Here is a 16,900-nt window from a genome sequence, read left to right as displayed (position 1 = left end):
GAAGAAATGCACCCCTTTGAAAACAGCCGAAGGGTTTGAGCAGACACTTCAGCGAAGACAGTAGACAGAGAGTGATCCAGAACACGGAAAAAACGCTCAACACCACTAGTCGTTAGGAAAATTAAGCCCACAGTGAGACCCCACCAACGGAAAGGCTAAAACCGAAAGGACCGACAACGTCAGGTGTTGGCGAGGCTGGGAACCGGTTCTACGCTGCCGGTGGGAAAAAAACGTGGCTCAGCCACCTTTGGAAACAATTTCTTCTCAAACTGAGCGTACACCTTCCATACGATCCAGCCATGCGACTCTCCAAGAGGCAGGAGAGTGTGCATCCGCACAAAGCCTTGTGCATAAACGTCCACGGCAGCTTCATTTGTAAAAAGCCCCAGCGGCATCGACAGGGCAGGCTGAAACCAGCTGTGGGCTCCTTACCGGGGAACCCCGGTCGGCAGTTAGCCGGGACAAAACCCTGCCTCGCGTGGCAACGCAGAGGAATCTGGAAACAACGCTGCCCTGCGACAGACTGATCCTGCTTACGTAAGCCTGGAGAAAACGCAAACTAATCCACGGTGACAGGAAGCAGGTCAGCGGTTGCCTGGAGATGGGGGTCTGTGCAGAGGGCGGAGGGCGGGCTTGAGGGTGGGCACGGGGAGACCGGGAGAACGGGCGGGGGGGTAGGGGGATCACTGCCGTGGCCGCGGTGGCGGTTGCGTGTGACACGCACATCACAGCCTGTCAAGCTGTGCGTAGTTTATCATTTGGAAACTTCATCAGGCTGTTTTGAAAATTCTAAATAATGACATCAATAAAACGGCAGCACGAGGACATCTGAAAAGCCTCTTACCCATAAAAGCCACGAGGACACTGGCGAAAACGGTCAGCATCAACTTTTCCAGGCCTCTGGAAATTAACCGACGACTTGCAGTGTGGGAAGTTTATCCAAGACAAACACCTGAGTCTCGGCCGGACCCGTGACCTCTGTGGCACTTTCGCCTGCCCTACGCCCGTTGCCCACCCCGTCTCCATGGTAACCTGGAAAGCCAGCGGCCTGCCGGCCCCTGGAGGGGACAGAATGCAGCCGGAGCTCCCTCAGAGCCCCCTGCCAGAGAAGTGTCGTTATCCGGCCTGTCCGGTAGCTCCCTCGAGACCCCACTTTCGAGGCTGTCTTCATCTGACGTGTGACCCGGAGCTCTTCCCGTAGGAGCAGCCATCTCTCCGAGGGAATGTGTTGAAAGGCAAAAAATCGGAGGCAAATGTTTAACACCGCAGCTGCCTGAGGCAGCAGATAACGGCTGGGGCGAAAACTAGACTAACAAACAAGCCTCAAAGGAAAGCTGGGGCACGAGAGGTCCACAGGGACATCCGAAAGCTCCAACGTAGTCCGGGAATCCGTAAGGCCGTGCACGTGCCCGGGGCTACGCGTGTGCTGCCTGCAGACCTGGGGAGCCCCTGCTCGCTGGCCTCGGCGTCCACTGCCCGAGAGCGGCGGGTACGCCCAACGCGCGCAGAGCCCCTTGGTCGAGACCGGGGCATGCGCTGGTTCCTAGAATTTAGGAAGACCTCACTCCCACCAGGCCAGCCGAACAGACTTCCGTGGCTACTCGCGACAGAGGACACAGGACCCCACACTCCTTCATCAGATCGCTACGCAAACAACAGCAACGAAACTGCAGAGACAGAGGGGTGGGGGGAGGACGTGATTTCCAGAGCCCCCACAACGCATCATTTTAAACATCCAGCCTTAAAAGAACAGAGACACGCAGAGACAGCAGAGACGATGCCCCACACGCGGGGAGATGGCACTCAACAGGCCCGCCCCTGGGGCAGCCCACACACACCCACGTCCACGACCGTAAACCAGCTGTTGTAAGCGTGTGCAGAAAACTGAAGGACATCTAACGAGCTGCAAGAAAGTCTGAGAACAACGTGTCAGCAAATAGGGAAGATCGGCAAGCCGATACAAAGGGAACTGCGGAAATCCCGGAAAATTCAATACCTGCCAGGGAACACTCCCACTGCTGGCGGCCAGGAGAGAGGGCCAGGGGGCCACTGCATCTAGGGGGGACAAGCGCATGGGGAAGTATGGGGGAGGCATGGGGAGTATAGCGGAGCATGGGGAGCACAAAGGAACACGAAGGAGCACAGGGGAGCACGGAGAGCACGGGGGAGCACAGGGGAGCACGGAGAGCATGGGGGAGCACGTGGGAGCACGGGGGAGCACGTGGGAGCACAGAGGAGCACAGGGAGCACTGGGGAGCACGGGGGAGCACGGAAAGCACAGGGGAGCACGTGGGAGCATAGAGGAGCACAGGGGGCACAGAGGGCACAGGGAGCACCAGAGAGCACGGGGGAGCACAGAAAGCCCAGGGGAGCACGTGGGAGCATAGGGGAGCACAGGGGGCACAGAGGGCACAGGGAGCACCGGAGAACACGGGGGAGCACAGAAAGCACAGGGGAGCACGTGGGAGCATAGGGGAGCACAGGGGGCACAGAGGGCACAGGGAGCACCGGGGAGCATGGAGGAGCATGGAGACAGGGGAGCACAGAGAGCACAGGGGAGCACTGAAGAGCATGGAGAACACAGAGTGGTGCCTCAGCCCCACGGGCACCGGTAAGCACACTGGCAGAGTGGAGTCCCAGAAACAGGGGTAGGTGAGAACAGGACACAAAATATTTGAAAAAATAATGGCCCAAAACTTGGCAAATTTGATGAACACCATTAATGTACACGCTGTAGAAGCTCAACAAACTCCAGGTCAGAAAGCCTGAAACACTTCTCCACGGACACACCTTAAGCGAACTGCGTGGCGTGAAAGACAGAGAGGCCCCACAAGGGCCGGGGGAGAGCGGGCGTCCCGTCGGGGCCTCAGAGCCATGTCCACGGACGTCAACCAAACTCTGCACACACTCAGGCTGTCCTTCAGAAATGAGGGCGAAATTAAGACACATGAACGAAATAACTTTATAACAATTTACAAACACATAAAATTTTTCAATGTTAACGACACGAACAAGAACGAAATCTGAGCGCATCACCACGGGCCAGCCCGCCCGAGCCCTAGCAGGAACAGCAGAGGCAGCCCCAAGAGACCCCGGATGGTCACCGGAATCATCGTGAGGAAGGCGAGGGGCGGGAGGCAACCACAGAGGTGGATGTAAGACTGCCCACGTGTGTTTTCATCCGTGACCTCAGCCGGGTGTGAGCCGCGTGTGGACCCAGGACCGTGAAAACACACGTGCACACGGGCGTGCGCGTCATGCTCGCTGCAGCGGTATTCACACGCTCCAAAGGTTTCAACACCCAGTCCCATCGCCTGATGAGTGTGGACGAAGGCCGTGCAGGCCGTCCGTGTGCTGGAATATTACCCAGCCGTGAAAAGGGCTGGATGAGCCTCGGGAACTTGATGCTAAGCGACATAAGCCAGACACAGACATCACGTTCTCTGTGAGTCTGTTCAAACGAAAAGTTCAAACGAAAAGGGAAATCCACAGAGGCAGAGAGTAGATTCCTGGCTGTCAGAGCTTGCTGGAGGAGGGAGCAGGTGAGGGCTGATGGCTGCGGGCTTTCTCTGGGGTGAGGAGAAAGTTCCGGAACGAGACAGAGGTGATGGCTGCACTACAGCGCCTGTGTACTAAATGGTGCTGAACTACACTTGAAAACGGTAAATTCAAGATGTGTGAATTAGATCTCAATGTTTAAAAATTCTGTAAGAGAGGGTTTCTTCCGAAACTGGTAACTATGATGCACTCACGGCAATGCCAGTCCACATGGACGGTGCTCCCTGGGCCCGGGGGATGGGAGTGTGCCCACCGCTGGAGACGAATCCGCTGCGTGCCCAGGCCGTGCGCTGGGGCTCACCTGGGGGCACAAGGGGCCCCAGAGCCGCTCTCCCCGCTGCGGCTCTCACGGAGCACCCAGCCCTACCCTGACCCTGGAGGCCGTGTGCCAAGAGAGCCCTGCATCGAGCCGCAGCAGTTTCTGGCTTTGGCCGCCTTCCAGTCTTCTCCTGCGAGGCCTAATCTGCTCACGCGTGCCGTAATTTTAAGGATGCTGTGTTTACGGTACGGTGTGATGGGTGAGGTGTGCCAGGTGACCTCCCGACCCTGGTGACCATGCCCAGGGCCCGTGGAGGGGCCTGGCGAGGGAGCCCCCAGTTACCACCCGGGCTCTCCCTGCTGGGCAGACTCAGCCTTGCGTCCAAGCTGCAGCTCCCGCTCACGGGAAACGCGACACTGCAGATTGCTGCACTTTTTTTAAATGTTTATTTATTTTAGAGAGAGACAGAGACAGAGTGTGAGCAGGGGAGGAGCAGAGAGAAAGTGAGACAGAATCCAGAACAGGCTTCAGGCTCTGAGCAAGCTGTCAGCCCAGAGCCCGACGCGGGGCTCAAACCCACAAACCGAGACAGCACGATCTGAGCCGAGTCGGATGCTTAACCAACTGAGCCACACAGGCGCCCCTCTGATTCTTAAACAGTAGGGTCACGCAGTTCCCAGTTGACATGGTTCTTCACTACACCGAACCCACCCTGCAATGCGTGTGGCTAGAGGGACCCAAGAGGACTTTGGTCCACGGCAATAACTTACCGCCCTGCTGCTCCCCCCAGGGCACACCGGAGCAGGCTGGGGTCCCTGCGTGTGTCCAGAGACACCCAGGGAGCATGCCAACAGATGGATTCCAGACACCCAGAGAGCAGGGGACAACCAGATGGATCCAGAGACACCCAGGGAGCACACGTCGACCAGACGGATTCCAGAGACGCCCAGGGAGCAGGGGACAACCCGACGGATTCCAGAGACGCCCAGGGAGCACAGGCCAACCAGATGGATCCAGAGACACCCAGGGAGCACGCCAACAGATGGACTCCAGACACCCAGGGAGCACACGCCCACCAGACGGATCCAGAGACACCCAGGGAGCACGGACCGACCAGACGGATTCCAGAGACTCCCAGGGAGCAGGGGACAACCCGACGGATTCCAGAGACGCCCAGGGAGCAAGGGCCGACCAGACAGATTCCAGAGATAACCAGGGAGCATGAGCCGACCCAAGAGACTCCAGAGACACCCAAGGAACACGCCGAACAGATGGATTCCAGAGACGCCCAGGGAGCACGGGACGACCAGACGGATCCAGAGTCACCCAGGGAGCACACGCCTGACCAGACGGATGCAATTCCTGCTTTCGTTCCTGTGCAGCCACACTCCTAGGTTCTCACGTGCACCAGCATCTGGCTGAGCCGCCAAACCTGGGGCTGGAGACCACGGTTTGGCACAGAGCAGCGGCCTCGGGGACTGATCCGCCGACTTGCCAGGCGTCCTGCCCCTTGCACGGGCCACCACGGGGGAACCTCCATGGAACCTGCACAAGGCCAGCCTTCCCTGGATCCCCGCTTTCAGGAGAGCCGTCAACTCGACCCCCTCTTTCCCTTGGCTGCATCCGGGGCCACCTTCTTTTGCCCCCCTTTGTGGGGCAGGGTGGGAACCGGGGAGAGCCATAGCCTTGTGGATGGAATGACCTTAGGGGCCCTCCCGTCTCCCTGGTGCTCTCAGCCTTGGCTCCTTCGTCTGCGCTCGCCAACACCTGCCTCGCAGACCGCCTGAGTTCCCCGCTGTCACCTGTGTGTGCAGGTCACCCGGGCAGCACCACCAACACGACAGGGATGCCACGAAGGTGGCCAAGGCCCCGAGGGCAGACGGTGGGCGGTCCCCACAGGCACCAGGGGGCCGTGACGGTGACATCGGGCACGTGCCTGGTATGCTGGCCACTCTTGCACGAGTGCCAGGCCGAGTGGGAGCAGCATCCCGAGAGGAAACTCCGGGGCCCGCGCTGCAGTCCCTGGCGTGCCTGGGTTTCATCCACACGGGATTCAGGCTCAGCCAGAGTGCTGGCCGGCAGCAGTGACACGACCTCGCCATCACCGGAAGTGTGCCTTTCCCGATGTCCTAGCCTTTGGGTCACGCTCCTCTTGCCGGGAACCTGCATCTAAGATCCGTCCGTGTTATGTGAATACTAGCCCGCCCCTCTTCATCCCTGTCTGACCCCGCGGGACGATGGCCCCTCGGGTCTGCTGGTCTGCTCACCTGTCCGAAGGCATCTGAGTTCTTTCTGGGTTTTGGTGACCATGTAAAGTGGCCGTCAACAGAAGCTTCCCATTCGCCTGGGTAGATGCCCGGGAGGCGACCCACATCACGGCCGAGCCCAGGGCTCCGCTGGCTGGGGGTCCGCATGGAGGAGGCGGGGGGGAGTCACAGCAGGAGCTTCTGAACAGACCTGAGCCAAGACATCGTGGCGGCTTCAGGGACGCGGTCACCAGATGCTCTCCTTCAGCCCTCAAGGCAGCCTCGCTGGACACCGAGGCCCCGGGCACCCACCTGCTGAAGCGGGACCCACAACCCCAGTGTGGAAGGTGCTCTGGCCCGTCTGCTGGGTCACAGCCGCAGTGGGCACCCGCCACTGCTGCCAGGTCCAGAAAGGCAGGTGAAGGCAGGAGACGAGATCTGACCTTGCTCCTGACCTTCTCCTCCCCGCCCCCGCCCCCACGTTCCACCCAGAATCACCGGAGCAAAGAGCTTCCGGGAGTGAGGTTCAGGTAGGACATCTTGCCACCCACCAGGGCCCCCAAAGAAGTGGGGCTCAGGTGAGCCTGATGGGCCCCCAGCCCATGGGAGGCACAGGAGGGGCGCCAGGCTGAGGGCTTCCCTCCCGTGTCCCCTCCGTGTGTCAACCAGGTCTCCCGCCTCTCTACAAGGACGCCCGCGGCCGCCTCGGGGCCCAGCCGGACGATCAGAACCACCTCCTTACTTTCAAATCCTCAATTTGCTCACAGCTTCGGTTGCAGAGGGGGATGTTCACAGATTCCAGAAATCAGGAAGTGAACACACCTCTTGTGAGCATTTTTCAGCCTAATACCCAGATTTTTGTATCTTTTAAACGGATGACTATGGTTGTACAGGAAAGAGAAAGACTTCTCGAACTTCTGTACTGAGACACCTTCCCCGGCCTTCATCTTCCATATTGGCTCTCAGTCTTTCCGCCAATTCCTCGGGCATCTTGCAAAAGCACCGCTGGGCCCTGAGCAGTGACTCACTTGTCCCTGCTGCTCGCCGGTGCTGGGGCACAGCGCCAGAACTGGGAAGGCAGCAAGGCACCGCAGGCCCCTGGGCTTGCGTCTGGCCTCGAAGGGACGCGTGTCTGCCCTGCCGTTGGACACGACGGGAGCGGACAGCCCAGGTGGGTTTTCCTACCACCCGGGGTCTCTCAATGTCTAGTTCCCTCGTTATCAGGGCAGAAGTCTCTTTGGGGAAGATCACCAGAATGAACCCTGGATGTGTACAAACATGAAATTGATGCCCAGGGTTTTCTCAGAGAAAACTGCCAAACCACCACCAGCTTGACTGCAGACACGTTACGCCAGTGGGGCCAGAGAATTGCTTTATATTTGGAGAAACACAGCGCCTGCGGGCCTCAGTCAGCTGACGTCTGACTCTTGATTTCAACTCTTCATTACAGTAGGAATTGAGCCCCACATCAGACTCTACACTGATCGTGGAGCCTGCTTGGGATTCTCCCTCTCTCTCTGCTCCTCACCCCCCTCCCCCAAACCCGCTCACATGCTAATAATAATAAATAATAATAACATATTTGGAGAACCACAGGGCCGCCTGGGGGGTTCGGTCAGCTGAGCAACTGACTCTTGATTTCAGCTCAGGTCGTGATCCCAGGGTTGTGAGGTCGAGCCCTCTGTTGGGCTCTGCACTGAGCATGGTCCCTCTCTCTCTCTCTCTCCTCTCTGCTCCTGCCCCCCCCCCGCCCCCCTGCTCACATGCTCTCTGTCTAAAATAACAACAACTACATACTTAGAGAACCACAAACTTGGAAGCCAATCGTCTCATAAGGAGACATCTCAGGGTGGCCCGGAGTCTGCACCTGAGCTCATGCGTCTGCCTCTCCCGCAGTTTCCCGCAGAGAACTGGGGGGGAGGACGGGCACACACTCCCAGGATCAGGGCCCGTGGCATCGCAGTGGCCGTGCCACACTGGCCTCCAGCAACACCCCCCCCCCCGTGGGCCTGTCCCCCACTGCCTGCAGGACCGGTCCAGGCGAGCAGGACGCTCAGGGGTCCCTGCTTTCTCTGCAGCCTCGAAAGGAAGCAGCTGTGGCTGCCTGGGGAGAATAAACGGCTTGGAGAGCATCCCAGCAAAGACCTGCTTGCTGCTGCAACGTTTGCAAACACCGTGGAATAACCGGAAAGTGTCCTGGCCTGGAAAACACTTCACGCGATGGACCCACAAGAACGTTTGGAGAAAGAGGACACTGGACGCAGGTCCAGGCCGCGTCCGTCCAAAGACCCTCAAAACCACAAGGCAGGTGCAGCTTAACTCACTGGGGTTTGGGAAGCACAGGTGGCTTGGGGCCACGGCCCCTCCCCCACACACCCCTGCCTGCTGGGGACCTGGTGGCAGAGCAGGCCTGCCCGAGACACGGAGGCAACAGGACACAGAACCCAGCAGCCCTTACTGCCACCGGGGCTCCTGGCTCAGCCAGGAGCCGCACAGTTCGCTCCCTCATTTCACCTGCCCAGCCAGGCCCACAGCGGCACCACGGCCACCAGGAAATGCCCGGAAGGAGGGAGCAATGGGGAGCCCTGCACAGCCCCCCCGGCTCTCGTGGGGACCTCCAGGACTCTGCTGCCCGGGCAGAGAGGCCAGCCCCGTGAGGTCTGGACTCTGCCCCACAGGGCTGCACAGCGTGGAAGAGGTGGGGCCCCCAGGGCCGCGGGTCCCACGAGCCCGGCCCAGGATGCCCACGTTCTGACCAGTAAGGAAACGGCGTGAAATCTTTTAAAAAATTTTTTTAAGTTTCATTTTTCAGATGGGGGAGGAGGGGCAGAGGAAGAGGGAGACAGAGGATCCAGAGCAGGCTCTGCGCTGACAGGAGTTAGAGCAGAGGCTCGAACCCACGAACTGTGAGATCGTGACCTGAGCCGAAGTCAGACACTTAACCCACGGAGCCACCCAGGCGCCCCAAGAGCCTACTTTTTAAAAGAAAAAAGCATTTGAGGTTTTCAGGGTGAAAGGGAAAGTAAACAGCATCCTCCCTTGTGTCAAAATGAACCAAGCCCAGGAACAGCCTCACAGGACACCCCCCCAGGATGCGCTGGCCAGGCGGCACGCCCTGAGGGCAGACGGGCTGCTTCCGGGACGCAAGGACCCTTCTGTGGGTGAGAGGCTGAGCAGAGAAGGCTCCCAGAAGGTGGAGGTGAGGGAGCCTTAAGGTTTTATCCTGAAGTCTGCACTCGTTGCACCTGCGTTTCCTGGTGTGGGCTGTTCTAAGCAGGGTTCTCAGATGGGTTCATAAGATGCGGATCCCGTGAGACTTTCCATGGAAAGTAAAACACTCACTGGCTTGGGAATTCCGCCACCCTGCCCCCTTCTGGAGGGTCAGAGTCATGCAGCCCATCAAAGGCTCTGATAAGTCCTGCTGCAAGTCAATCTTCAACCTTGCCTATCTCCCCAGCTTCTTTGGCCAAAGAATCCCCTTCCCCTTTAGTAGCTATCATGCACCCAGAGCTCATAAGGCTGACTTCAGGTGGGGTAGCTGAAGAGTGTAACAGCACAGGGAGGGTCAGGCAGCATCTGGCCTCCTCATACAGGTTCCTTTGTCACCTTCCCACACGTAGTGCTGTGCCTTGGTGACGCCCCTCGGCTCCAGGCTGGACAGCACCCCCATTCCACCAGCGGAGGAGGGGTTAAGCAGCGGCGAATACCAAGCCCGGGAACGAAGTCTCGGCGGGGACAATCGGAGGTGGGGATTCTCCCCAGCAGCGTGGACCGGATGCAGGAGGCAGGGGCCTCCAGGCGGGGCTGCCCGGTGAAGGCGACAGAGTGCCACGGCCCCACCCCAGGCCGAGGGGACCCTGATGACGTGGCAGCTGTGAGGCCCATGGGGCCAGGCAGGCCCCACGGAGGACGCGGCTCTCCCCACAGACAGGAGGGCAGAGGGAATGGACGGGGGCCCAATGGGGGGGCCCGCAGTGCCCAGGAGGGGCCCACCGTTGAGGGTCCTCTGACCGCCCGGCTGTCCTCAGATCAGGGGCTCAGTCTCCACCCAGGCATGACCCCCGGGCACCCCTGGAGCCCAAAGATGCCAGCAGCCAGAGCACCTCAAATTCTAGGAGGCTAACGCCCTGTGACGGGCTCAGCTGTGTCCCCTCAAAGCACATGCTGAAGGCCTGACCCCCGAGCCCCAGGACATGACTGCACCCGGAAATAGTGCCATGAAAGAGATAATTAAGGCAAAGCAAGGTCACTAGAGCAACCCTGGTGCAAACTGACCGGTGTCCCTGTGAGAAGAGGGGATGAGGAGACACACACACACACACACACACACAGAGACGGCCACGTGAGGCCACGAGGAGGACGGCGTCCACGCGCCCGGGCGAGGCCCCGGGAGGAGCCGGCCCCACCCGCCGTGACCCGGGGGTGCAGCCTTCGGGGGGCACTGGCAGAATCGCACCTTTCCGTTGACTCGGCCGGTGGGAACCTGTTACGACGACCGAGCGGAGGCAGCCTGGGACCAGAACGGCAGGAGACCCGACTGTCATCATACTAAACGGAGAGAAACCCCCTGAGGTGCTGTTTCTTGCCCCATTTAGCGGCCGGCCACGTCCTCAGATGGCCCCTCGAATCCCACATTCGCGTCCCCGTTCCCTCAGGAGACAGTGTTGTGCGGGCACTAAACCCAACCCCTTCTCTGAGGAGCCCCCGGCCTCTTGCAACCCAGCACAGGAGCTGCACACCCCGATTCTGAGGCGGAAGCACCCCACCTCGGGCAGGAGGACCCAGCAAGGCCCTTGGGACATCGTAGATGGCAGAGTGTAGGCGCTGGGGAAGCTGCAGGGGCAAGTGGTCCAGCCACAGAGATTAGGGACACTGAGGCCAGAGTGGGAGGGACATCCCCAAACACTCCTTCCAGAGCGACCTGGCCCTCCTGAGTCCCCCTCGGCCCCTGCAGCTCCCACCCCTACAGAGGCTGAGGGGACCAGGCGAGGGGCAGCAGGAGGGGCCGGCGGCCCCCACATCCTGAGAAGGCAAGAGGCTATCCAGGAGTCTTGAAAGACCGGGATGAGGTCAGGCCCTGCCCTGTCACGGCCCCGTCTCGGGGGGCTGTGCAGGAACAGGGCCCACCTACACCAGCCCCGGAGCCCCACTTCTCTCTGGAGGCCGGGCCCGCCCAGCTCGCGGGGAGATGCCCACCAGACAGGCCGGGCCCCTGCTGCCCGGCTGGAGCCGGGGCGTCTGCTACCCCGGCCGCCCCTCCCGGGGGTGGCCCGGGTCCCGCAGGTGAGGACAGGGTACGGCAGGAGGGAGGTGCCCACGGCGGGCCAAGGCCAGTTCCCGACGTCCCCAGCCCTGGGCGGGCAACTAGGGTTGCTGGTGCGTCCTGTGGGAGCACCCCCACGGCCTCCCAGGGGCCACTGCTGAGCCAGGGGAGGCCTGCGGGACCAGGGCCCCGGGGTCTCTCTGCGAGGTTTCGTCCGGTTATCGTCCCACTGCCCAGCCCGGGCTAGGCCAGCGCTGCTCACAGCCCATCCCCTGCTCCTTGGTCCCTTGGGGAGCAGGTGGCCCCCTGGTTCCTGGGCCTGGGGGAGAAATGCAGGGAGGGAGGCTCCAGCAGCAGGCGCCTGGTGGGGTCCCCAACGAAGCTGAAATCGCACCCTGAAAATGACGGTGTTTCTCCAGCAGGCCCCAAGCTACATGGCAAGCCACCACCCGCGTCACAGAGGGCGCCTGGCTGACAGGGCTCCAGCAAAGGCCGATGGATGAGGAAGTGGAGGGCTGACACAGGGGGTGGGAGGCACTGGCCACGGACCCCACCGCCCACGGGGGCCACCAGTACGGCCTGCCCCGGGAGCACAGCTTGGGGGGCCTTTCCCTCCCCTGCACCTTGGCCAAGGTGTCTGTGACCCCCTGCATGTGAGAATCACCTGGAACAGGGGTTCAGACCTGGACTTCTGCCCCACCCAAGCCCCAGAGGATCAGGACCTCAGGGCTGGGTGGCGTGCGTGCAGCTGGGGGCTGGGGCCCCGACCGTCCCCTCCTTCCCCACAGTATGGGACGGACTCAGCTCGAGGCTGGGGCAGGAAGGAGACAGGCTGATGCCCAGGCCCCTGCCCCAGGCCCCTGCCCCGCTAGAGCTGCTACCTGACTCCATGCAGGACAAACAGAGGCCCTGAAGGTCCAGGAAGAGCTGGGACGGCAGGGGTGGAGCCGGGGCCCCTCCTCGGCTCTGGCTGTGGGCCGGCTCATCGGCCCCGCAGCTCCTGTCCCACGGCGGGGAGCGCACACTCCCAGGAGCAGCAAAGAGGGGCACGGGCACAGAGCCCCCCTGCCTCCTGCAGGGCCACCGTGTCCCACGTGAGTCCTGTCAGGGCTCAGGCCAGGACGCTCCTGGAGGCCGCCGGCCCTTCCCTGCCGCGAGGCCAGGTCCGGGGAGGAGGCCACAGACCCGTTTCTGAGGGACAAGGCCACCTCACCCCCACACCAGGGCCTGGGCTCGGAGGGACAGTGGAGCAGAGTCTCCTCCAATGAGCTGCTTTGGGGCACAGATGCCTGAGGCAGAGGCCGAGCCTCGGGCAAGGGGAGCCCCGTCCCCACCAGAGCCTGCAGGGCCCTGGACGCGCCCCATCCCCACCATGTGGCCCCGGCCCTGCCCAGGCTGAAGTCTATTTCCAGGGGTCATCTCATGTCCCTGCTCCAGGGGACGGACTGGCCGAGCCCAGAGCCAAGCCCGACCCGGCCCCATCCCCACCTGTCCCAGGCCCGGCCAGTTAGACCCCAGGTACCCACACGACAGCCCCCAGCGCTCAGGCTGCCACCCACGGGGCCTTTGCACGTGCAGAGCTGCTCCCCGAACGGCAGCTGCCGGGCTCGGGCCCCAGAACTTGGATGGCCTCCAGCAGCCTCCTGTTTCCCTTCCCTCCTGGGAGACGGGCTATTCCCACTGCTTCCGGAAAGCCTGTTTGTCGTTTGGCTCACGGAAACACCATCTGATTAGACAGACTCCGCCCTGGGCTCCCAGTCAGAGGCTGCGGGCAACCCAGGGCCCACCAGCAGGCAGGAGGAGTGGTGGCTGCCTAGGTGTAGGCACCTGACATACTCACTGGGGCTGGGACAGGTGTCAGGGATGAGACAGGTGTGGGGACAAGATGGATGGGGGGGGGGCGGGGCGGGAGGGCGGGAGTTCACATAGCCCGTGCGGGTTCCAGGTAGGGCTAGGTTCCACGAAAACGTCCTTGAGTCCCAGGAGAGATGCGGGGGCAGTTTGGGGTGGGGGTGGGGCAGGGGAACGAGTGAGGCCAGGATGAAGCCCCAGAGACATGGGTGAGGACCTCCGCGGGCTTGGGGAGGGAAAGAGATGGGGAGCGGCCGGCCAGGGGCGAGGGGTAACCAGGTGCTGCCGGGCCGCAGCCTGGCAGAGCTGGGGCTCAGGACAGGGGGTGGACAGCAGGTGGACAGCAGGCCGTGGGAAGCGTCTGGCTGGCCTCCACCGGGTGGGCTCAGGGCCTGTGTCTCGGAGAACCACCGAGCCGGGTGGGAGGGGTGACACAGGGAGGTGGAGCTGAGGGGGCCATCTCACGCTGGCTCTGGGGAGCCGGTGACTCGGGCCTCGGGCTCTGCTCGCGGGTGAGGAGATCCAGCCTCGCCTGCCTCAGTTTCCCCCTCTGCAGTGCAGGGCCACAATGGCACCTACCTTGGGGGGGTTGGGAGGGCTCCGTGAGCTAACCCCTGCCCAGTCGAGGCCCGGAGCCTGGCACCCGCCCGGGGAGTGGACCGCCCTATCCCCCTTACCAACAGCCACGGCCACGGCTGCCAAGAGCGGCCGGGGATGACGGCCCCCTTCCCAGCTGACGGTAAGACCCCAAGACCCCAAGAGCGGGCGTAGCCGCAGCCTCCACTGCTCGGGGCCCAGGAGGCCTGCTTGAGAGCGGCAGCCGAGATGCTCGCAGAGGCCCGTGGAGCGCGCGGGGCGGCTGGCCCGAGGCCACGCTCACATTTTCTTAGGTGAGCACAGTGGAGACAAAATGCAGATGTTATCACAAGGCCAAGTCCTGTTTCGCGGCCGTCTTGCTATTTCCACCCACATGGCTCTGCCTTCGTTCCGAGTGGCTGCTGGTCTTTCTGCTGACGGCCTCCAGCGGGGCAGAGTGAAGGCAGGCCTTGCCTGCGTCCAGCTGGGAGAGGGGCCGCGTGCACGCACGGGGGTCCCTCCGCCAGCATCCCCCCCGACAACTCCACAGGGCCCCTGCTTTCTCTCCAGGAAGGGGACATGGCTGAGCAACCCAGCTCCGGGGGTTGGGCAGGAAGAGAGATGCGCTGTTTCCTTCGGCGTCGGGGGTCTTGGTCTAGGGGGCTGCTGTGTGGCCCACAGACTCCCGAGGCCCCTAGAGAGCTGTGTCTGTGATCAGTTCTCCTGGACAGGACTCCTCTGGCGTGGCTGAGCTGGGTGCTCTTGGGCACCAGGCCCTGGCCTCAGACCCCCACCCAGCCGGCCCTGAACAAGGGTGCAGAGGCACCTTCCTGGTCCACAGGCCCCACTCTGGCTCCTCGAACATTCCCACGCTCGGATGTCAGGGGCTCTGGCTGTCTTCCCAGGTTGCCATGAGATCACTTAGCCATGAAAGATGATCCCTTTGGGACAGTCAGGGCCCTTGACCTCCTGTACCACCCTGGGAGCCCAGCTCCTTGTGGCTCAGTTCAGAATCCTTCTCCTTGGTAGAAAGGGCAGAGGGCAAGAAACAGGTGCCCCACTGTCTGGCCCCAGCAGCATCTCAGGGACCAGAGAGGTCCCGGCTGGTGCACCCCCAGTCTCAGCAGAAGGAGGACGGGGGAGAGGGCAGTGGGGACAGGAGAGGGAGGGGAGAGGCAGGGCAGGGATGGAGGGGAAAGAGAGGAGGGGAAGGGAGGCCACCAGAGTTCCTGAGGCCATCACACAGAGGCCACTGAGAGCAGCGTAACCAGGAAGGACCCCTGCAGGGCCTGTCACCACGGTAGTGGAGGAGGAGGGGGGAGGAGAGGGCTGAGTGAGGCACAGGCCGGGTCACCACGGTCACTGGAGGGGCTGCCCTGACAGCACGGGGGGGGGAGGGGGGGGGGGCTCACTTTCCTGACAGCCACTTGGCTCACAGACGGTCCCCCAGATTCCCCTCGGGGGACGTTCTTGGACTCCGTCTCTCTGTCCTGTTGTTTCCCGTTCAGCAGACCGGCCACTCCTGTTCTCATGGTTCCCGTGTCCCTCCTGCTTCCTCCCGCTCCGTCTTCCTTCCCTTCTCCACAGTCTGGAACTGAATGTTACTTCGCGTATCGTTTTTACCGGTCTCTCGATTGTGTTGAACCATTCAGGGCAGTCAGCTGTCCTCCGAGTGCACCTCTGGCTGCCTTCTGGAGGCTTCACTGTGTTCTGTGCTCTTTTCCAGACGGGCGCTCGGGCGGTGTTGCCCGCTCTCGGGCTCCAGGGTCCGTCACGGCACATCTGGGCCGGTTCCCGCCAGCCCCGCTGCACCTGAGAGAAGTGGCCGCGGGAGGGCTGGCTGTGTGCGCGTCTGGCCTGTCGTACGCGGCTCGCTGCCACACACACCTGTCCTTTCCCGGCACTTGCTGCGCCGTCTCCCGACCCCAGGAGCCACCGAGCACCACTCCCCGCGTCCCTTCCTCGGTCCTCTCGGCAGGACCCAGACGGCAGGCATACCGGTCACGGGACCGAAGAGCCAGCGCCTTCCGCCACCATCGCGGGTCCCGCCCAGGGCTCCGGTCCCTGTGGCCCGTACACGGACAGGCCCCCGTCTGCAGCCACGCCCGTCATACCGGAACGGCGCACCACGTGCGGACTCTGGGAGCCTCCCCCAAAGTCGCGTGCGCTCCCGAGGCCACGTCGAGTCCCCGGCTGTGCCCAACTCCAGGGGCAGGGGGCGCGGGCCCACCGCCAAGCTGGGGAGAGGCGGGACGGGGCTCGGGCAGGGTGCGCCCGCCACAGTGCCCCGGGCTTCGGGCTGGGCCGTGCTCTGCGGCAGGGACGTCCCTGCAGGGGGGTGCTCCTGGCAGAGCCCACACGGCCAACGCGTGCGCCCAGGCTTCCTTCTGAGAGCCGGCCACCCACCTGGTCCCTGGGCCTCCCCCAGAGGCGGCCACGGGCACACCCTCCTCCGTGGGCCCCTCAGCATCCCCGTCCCGGGGCTGCCCGCCCCCCACAACACTCCCTCCCCGCCCCTCCTCTCCCGAGCACACCTTTTGAACACAGTTTACAGTCAAGGCTGAGGGAAGCATGAAGGACGCCAGGCGGGCTCTGAGCACGTGACAGATTCATGTCTGTCCCGGCGGGGGAGGGACACCTGGGCATCTGCCATCTGCCATAGCGGCGACACGCCCCCGATGAAGCAGGTTTGCTCACAGAGGACGAGTAGACGCTGGCAGGCTTCAAGGGCCAGGTAGGAGGGGCGGGCCTGTCCGTTAGGGGCTGTGAAGGACACACCCACGTCAGGACCCCAGACAGGGGTGGTGGCCTCAGCACAGCGCCTGCTCCTTCTGGAAGGTTGGGACCAGGACATCCGAGGGGCCGAACAGGGCGGGGTCCCGCTGGGCCCAATGCGGCCTCTGGCGCAGAACCTCAGGACCCCCTCCCCAGGAGGAGGGCGGGACCAGGCCGTCACCCAGGCTGCGGGAGCCAGGCGGGGACTGCAGGGAGCTGGGCACCGCCGGTGGGAGCAGGGCAGGCAGGGGGGGTCCGGCCTCAGGGGGCCACGGGCTCAGGCCAGGGCAAAGGCAGGGGGGTGGAGAGAACACACGTGCCTCCCCCGCTGCCACCCTGCCCGGTCCAGAGAGCTGAAGCTCGGAGACCCCG

This window comes from Neofelis nebulosa, chromosome 5 (assembly GCF_028018385.1).
Source record: "Neofelis nebulosa isolate mNeoNeb1 chromosome 5, mNeoNeb1.pri, whole genome shotgun sequence".
NCBI classification, from domain to species: Eukaryota; Metazoa; Chordata; class Mammalia; order Carnivora; family Felidae; genus Neofelis; species Neofelis nebulosa.
The sequence above is the reverse complement of the archived record's forward strand: the minus strand, read 5'-3'. Positions refer to the sequence as shown.